The following is a 6,983-nucleotide window of genomic DNA, read 5'->3' on the forward strand; positions in this document are numbered from 1 at the left end:
CTTCTAGATCTTGTCAGTAGGAGTGATTAGTATGTCATCACCTATGAGGGGTGCTCACTACATCTTCCAGGAATCAAGGAGTCCTGTGAGATTAGCAACCTCAAGGAGACTGTCACCTCTGTTAAGCCCCACCAATTATACCAGTTGATTACAAAGAACCATTTCAGAATCTGTCAGTACTGCTGGCTCTAGAGCCATTTAACAAATTTATTGAATCAGAATAAAGTGTGTACAAGCAACACAGTCCGTGTTACCTTGCTCTGTGGGTGGCTCTGGTATATAACTGCAGTTAAGATGTATTGGTGGGAATTAGAGACTTCATGTAGAGTAAGAAAAACGCATTCCGGAACACAAATGCCCCCAGCTAATCATGTTTTATTTTTTAATTTCAAAATAAAAATTTTCCTGTGTCCTGGTGCTAGGTGTACAAGAAAAAGGTACATTTTCCATCTATATAATTTATACAAAGAATATTTAATCCAAATTTGGAATTAAAAATACCTTGAAAGAAAATGGAAATACTTTTTCATCCTCATAGTGTTGAAACATTAGTGCTGATTTTTTTATAACACTTAAGTATGTATTTTTAGATTTATTTATTTTATACAGATGTTTTGCTTCATGTATGCTTGGGCACGGCATGGGTGCAATACCCACAGAGGTCAGAAGAGGGCGCCAGAACCCCTGGGGCTTGAGTTAACAGATGGTTGGATTCTGGGAGTCTAACCCTCATCTCCTGAAAAACCAACCACTGCTCTGAACTCCTGAGCTCCATCTCCAGCACAGCATCAGTATATTTGTATTGGCAAATTATTAGTGTAATTACAAGAGGTTTAAGAACAGATTTACTTATTTGTTTAGAAGTTTCTAATACAGATGTTTATTTCTAGCATCATGTTTTAGGTGCTATACATATGTGTGCTACAAATAAAAGCAAATACAATGGAGGTTCAGTCACAACATTTTTTTTCTAGAAAAAGCCCCTGGACACTGTGAAGCTGCTGGGCGAGCTCCTGCATCTCAGCAACCCAGGGTGGTCTGACTTCTAGGTGTGAAGACATATTCCCGGGAATTACCTGTATAACAATATCATTTTGTTTTGGTCAAAAAGAATAGCATGATATTTACATACAAACATGGATTTTTAAATGTTAAATAGATCCAGAATAGCAGTGTCCCTGAATGTGTGTTGACAGCATCTGAGTGCATGTCGCAATTTCCTTTACGCATCATGGCTGCTCTTCACTGTCAATCTGAATGGGTTTAGAATCACGTGGATTAACGAGACACACCTCTGGGTATGTCTGTAAGGCATTTCAAGGAAGATGAAATGAAAACAGTAAGACTCCCCAAGTGTAGGTGGCACCATCCCATAGGCTGGGAACTGAGATGAGATTGGGGGTTGGAAAAATAAGTCTTAGTACCGGAATTCTGCTCTTTGCTTCTTGTCCACCACGAGGTGAACCAGTCCTGCACTACATGTGTTTGTCACTCACACGTTCTGCCCAAGTGACCATGCACTGAGTCCTTTGAAACCATGAGCCTCAATAAATCTTGCTCCTTTAAATTGTTTACATCAGGTATCTGGTCACAGTGATGCACAAGTATCCTTGCTAGAACATGAGTTTACAAAGAACCTCTGCGCTAACTCTGAGCCTCACTCCTAATCTCCTCTCATTTTCTTACATCTGCCCAGGTCACTACTAAACTAGCTACAACCAACACTGTGGAGTCGAGTTCCTGGGCTTCCTCAAGGAGTTGGAAGGTAGCATCTAAATCATCAGTATAGAGACAAGACCAATCTGGGATACTGAAAGTTTACTATCAACCACTAGCGCTATCTCCACTTGTGGGTCACATATAAGAAATACTACTGAATATCAGTTATTTACATTATGATTCACAACAGTGGCAAAGTTACAGTTATGAAGGAGCAATGAAATAGTTTTATGGATGGGGTCACCACAACACGAGGGACTGTATTAAAGGGTCACAGCCTTAGGAAGTTGAGAACGTCTGCATGAGAGCGAAGGGATTATGTAATTCACCAGACCCAGCTGGCCTCAGCATTCGATCTCAGCAATTGATCGCCATCATTTGTAAAATAGAGAAGACAGTGACCCCCAGACTGTTTTGTGCCTAAATCTCCCTCTGGTTTCCCAACCCCTTCAGTGGCCCTGGCAACAATAAGAAAACAGATAACTATAAAAATGTATGAAAGCATATGACTATCAGCTATTACCTCCAACTCCTCTGATTTCACTGAATGGCATTTTAATGTCCCCCGAGGGATCTCTATCCCCTCTGCCAGGCCCCACCAGGTGGCCTTGGGTACCAGGCCCATCAGGTTGCCCTGTGAGCTGCTAGAGCTTGACCTTTCTCTGAGTCAGGAGGCCCTCTTCAGTAATCTGTTGAGGGAATCTCTCACAATCATTTTTGCCACAGTTAGAGGCACTGATATTCCTCAATATTCCATCCTCCAGAGAAACGAACTCTGATTTTCATAATAATGTTATTTGCTATCCCATCACACATATATCCATATTTCCTAAAGGACTGGGGTGTTTTGTCTTTGTCGCCTGCAGGGAAAGATAAAGGATCCTCTGACTTTGAATTATGAGACTGGGTCACTTAGCTCCTTGAGAACTGGCTTTAGCTTATAGAACAAGATGCTGTTAGAAGGGCAGGGAGAGGTGACTGTGACATTTCTGACACACCACAGTCCTAGTTTGGGGGATTCATATTTGGGAAGATACCCCATATTCAAAGTGCATTAATTCTAATAATGCTATCTCCAGAGTACAATTAAATTTAGATTAGGCAAACATTTGGTGTCTTTAGAAAGAGAAATTCTAACTAAGACCTCGGTCATGCCTCTGAACCATTCAGTCTTTCCTCTGCACTCTAATTACTCTGAGCAGTACTTAGTCCTGGCATGGGATAGGCCAGGTTCTGTGAGACCCATAGAGCCAATGCTTCCCTATTGAGCATCTAGGATCATAATGGAAAATAAACCACTATCCGGAAATGAATCTTAAAAGGCTAGACTCTAATGCTTAAAGTATTAAGGCCTAGCACCCAAAGGGTGATGAAAAGTCTGCCTATCCATCTCTAGTAAGGCACATTCTATCCCCAATAAAAACTGGAAAGGTGGCTTTAGGGGGTCAGGGAGAGTAAAACAGATTGCCTCATCTCCTTTCCTATGTTCATGTGGCATGCTTCAGACCATAAGAAACATAAAACTCAAGCTGGGCGTGGTGGCGCACGCCTTTAATCCCAGCACTCGGGAGGCAGAGGCAGGCAGATTTCTGAGTTTGAGGCCAGTCTGGTCTACAGAGTGAGTTCCAGGACAGCCAGGGCTATACAGAGAAACCCTGTCTCGAAAAACCAAAAAACCAAAAAAAAAAAAAAAAAAAAAAACCAACAAAAAAACCCATAGAACTCCTGGCCACTGGACTCCAGCTTTTGTTAGTGATCCAGGTGGGATAAGAGTGGGATATTTTCCTCCCCACTGCCTGGAAGGAAGTCTGCCTCTTCTTTCCTATCACATCTCAGCGCATACGCATATGTAGAAAGTTCCAAGTGGCACCCAGCATTGCTATGTATGGAACTTCCACCTTTGACTGTTAAAAAACGGGTAGGCACAGGATGTGAGGAGTGGGTAAAAGAAGGCGACTTCTCTGTTTTCTCCCACAAAGGAGGAAGAATGACTAAATGAGCTTTTAGAAGTTAGAGGAAGCAAGGAGGGGAGAGGAGACTATATAATTTATAGATGTGAGATAAAAATCAAGTACCTTCAAGTAACACAGGCTAAGCCACAGGAAAAGATTTGGATTCAAATATAACGACACAGGGATGGATCCAAGTCACATGGGTCCATCTTCTGTGTAGGGAACTTCGAAGTCAGCTCAAATACCTCCAAAAAAGTTCTCAGCAAGCCGGGTGGTGGTGGCGCACGCCTTTAATCCCAGCACTTGGAAGGCAGAGGCAGGCGGATTTCTGAGTTCGAGGCCAGTCTGGTCTACAAAGTGAGTTCCAGGACAGCCAGAGCTATACAGAGAAACCCTGTCTTGAAAAAACAAACAAAAAAAAAAAAGTTCTCAGCAAATAGGATATTTATTTGCCTTAGAAGGACAGAGGGCAGGGATAAGGGACAAAGAGAGGAGAAGGGGAAAGGAACAAAGGAGACAGGGATCAAAGAAGAGGGGCATTTGTCCCAGAGGGGAGGGGGAACAAAGGACTGCCTCTGGATAGAGAAAGATATGGCACATAGAAAAATGGAGGGTTAGAAGGGGGGGGGTAGAAAAAGATAGAAACCCTGTATTAGGATGAGGTGTTTAATTTTAATTAGACATGTTAGTTAGGTGAGTCAAAGGAGGCCTTTGATAGCTGGGCCTTAGTAATCAGCCTAAGGAGGAGGATTGTACTTTGAAAGAAAAACTATAAACATGTTGACAGGAGCATGTGTCAGAGCTGGATCTCATATCTCCATTAAGGAACATGAGAGGCATGGCGTGTGGGGGGGGGCAGGAAAGAAAGTGGGGAAAGAAAGAGGGAGGGGAAGGGGTCTAAAGAGCAGGGGGAAGAAGAACAAGAAGACAGGAAGAAAGGGGGAGGGGGATAGGAATCCTCATCCCACAATGCCCATGGAATGAACAGCATATTCTCCAGCCATGATCTAAGAGTCTGCCACTTTTGAAGGCCCACAGCACTACACAGAACCAGCACCCAGGGCACCAAGGCCTTTGGAGTGCATTTTGCGTGCAAACTATAGCATCCACTCCATGGAAGCTGGCTCTGCTGTGTTCTTGGGTATCATTCTTCCCCTTCGATCGCAATAGCCTCTAGCCCTGTGCAGAAATCCCCACGGTTCCCTTCTCACCCGCTCCACATCAACCTGCTCTCCTCGTTAGAGCAGCTGCTTTCTTTCTCGTGGTGTTTTCTGGCTGTCATTTTCCGTTTAGATATACACAACCACCAACTGAAAGCAAAAGTTGAAAGTTGTGGCTTTTTTTTTTCTTTCAGAATTTCCATATATGAAAGACTACTCCCATTTCCTAGTCAACATTCAGTATTTTTGGAAACAAGCAATTGCCCTTGTTATGAAGTAATGCAATGGACATTGTGGCAAATAGATTTTCTAGTCACTTCACACTAGCATCCAATAAGATCCTCCTAAGGGATGAGAGACACCTGGTGGGTAAGAAGTGCAAAACCCCCAGTGATTTTCTAGTCTGTGCAGAACTCCATCTCCTGGCAGACTTTTCTCCATGGTTAAATGAGCTCTTCCTTGAGGGGAGAAAAAATAGCCCTATTATTGGGCAGAGCTGTGCCTTTGGCTTTCCCATCTTGGAGAAAGAACATTTGGATTCAAGGACAGCACACTTTCAGTGATGGGCAGCCTCATAAAGAAAGTGGCAACCCGTGCTCCTGGGTTCAAGCTTGCTCTGCCCAACTGCATAAGCACTGAGCACACACTAGGAGCAGGACAGCCTGGCAATCTAAGCATGGACCTGCATGGGAGGGTAGGAAATACAACTGATGGCACATCCATTCTTAAGTGTAAGCTGCCAATTTTAGAAATTGATTACTATTGTCAGAATGTGTTGTTTGACTTCATAGTCCAGAGAAAATTCTCGATTCGTCTTGAATAGTGACTTTGCATTCTTTCCACATCTGCCTCTTTTCACAAAAGAAGAAAATATAAACAGACAGACATAAGGAATTTCAGAGAAGGGGATGATTGCCAATTGGTGGATGTGGTAAGAGGAATGAAGGAAATAGCTGTGATACTCTAATTGAGGAATTAACCAAGAAATCTACATCTGTGAGGATAGTTTGGGTAAGGAGTGGCTGCAGTATAGGAGGCATCACTCCATCCTGGGTTACAGATGACACTTTAAAATTGCTTCTCTCCACATTCGGGAGTTAGGAAACTAAGGTCTGCATCAAATGGGTTTTGACCTTTGCATTTTCTTCTATCCCAGGGACCAGTTTAAGAAAATGGAAACAAGCATCTCATCTCTCCACTGCTTCTCTCTGTGATAACCTTCAGGTGTCTGCTTGCTATTTCCCTTTTAATGTAACTTGCTTTTAGTTATTAATTATTATTATTATTAATTATTGGCATAAAAGTTCTGGGATTTGGCCCTGTTCTGTTATCTTTTCTTGAAATTTTCCACCACCATATTCTCACTCATATTCCAAAGTTAATAACTTGCTAGAGACATAAAGTATCAGAGAACGAAATGTGAGGGTCCAACATACCAGGAGGTAGCTAAGGAAGAGATCCACTGTGTGCCAGCCAGTTCCCACAAGTCCCACAATATAGCAGAGCCACTTCATCCCTAGAGGTGTCAGAGCTCCATTAATGAAGGCAGTACAGAAGGGCAGGCTATGCACCGAGATGCCTGTGGGTGGGGCCATAAGATCATAATGCTGTACTGTCTGGGAGCAACTGAGGCTTACTAAGGTCAGTGATGACATTGTGATTGTGACCAAGCTTCTGCCCTTAACGATGCTGAGCTTCAAAACCCATCTTGTGAATATCAAGGATGTCCCAAGGAGCACAGAAATACAGTAAATTAACAGAGCTCTGCCCAAATGACTAAACCTAATGAACTGGAAAGGAATCCAGGAGCTTGCTACATCCACTCCAGTAGTGACTTGCTTGACAGGCTCAGTGACATGTAGAATTGCCTCTAGTATTGTAAGAGAGACCGTGAAAGAAATTAGGCATTACTATCTACTACATAGAGTTAGAAATCTCAGGGCAAGCTTAGCAAAGTAAGTTTAGAATTCTTATTATAGTTATCTATGGCAGACTACATTACTTATTAGTAGAAAGTTCCCCCACACTATCACTTAGAATAAAAGCCAAGTCGCTCCCATATACAGCAATTTACAATGGTTTAGGAAGTAGATCCGGCTGTGGTTTAAGGAGGAACTGGAGTATTGCATTATTCATGAGAAGGTTAGCTAGA

The 6,983-nt window shown here is 42.7% G+C and overlaps 1 long non-coding RNA gene across 1 annotated transcript; it reads right to left on the reverse strand.

The window, feature by feature from the left end:
- Nucleotides 1-328: 328 nt before the first annotated feature.
- On the reverse strand, nt 329-6,736 carry Gm13274. The gene is made up of 3 exons (XR_390699.4): nt 6,268-6,736; nt 4,883-4,981; nt 329-1,076 (listed from the first exon to the last, which is right to left on the reverse strand). It is a non-coding gene; the product is annotated as a predicted gene 13274 (long non-coding RNA).
- Between the last annotated feature and the right edge of the window lie 247 nt (nt 6,737-6,983).

The sequence above is a fragment of the Mus musculus genome, chromosome 4, assembly GCF_000001635.26.
Source record: "Mus musculus strain C57BL/6J chromosome 4, GRCm38.p6 C57BL/6J".
Taxonomy (NCBI): domain Eukaryota; kingdom Metazoa; phylum Chordata; class Mammalia; order Rodentia; family Muridae; genus Mus; species Mus musculus.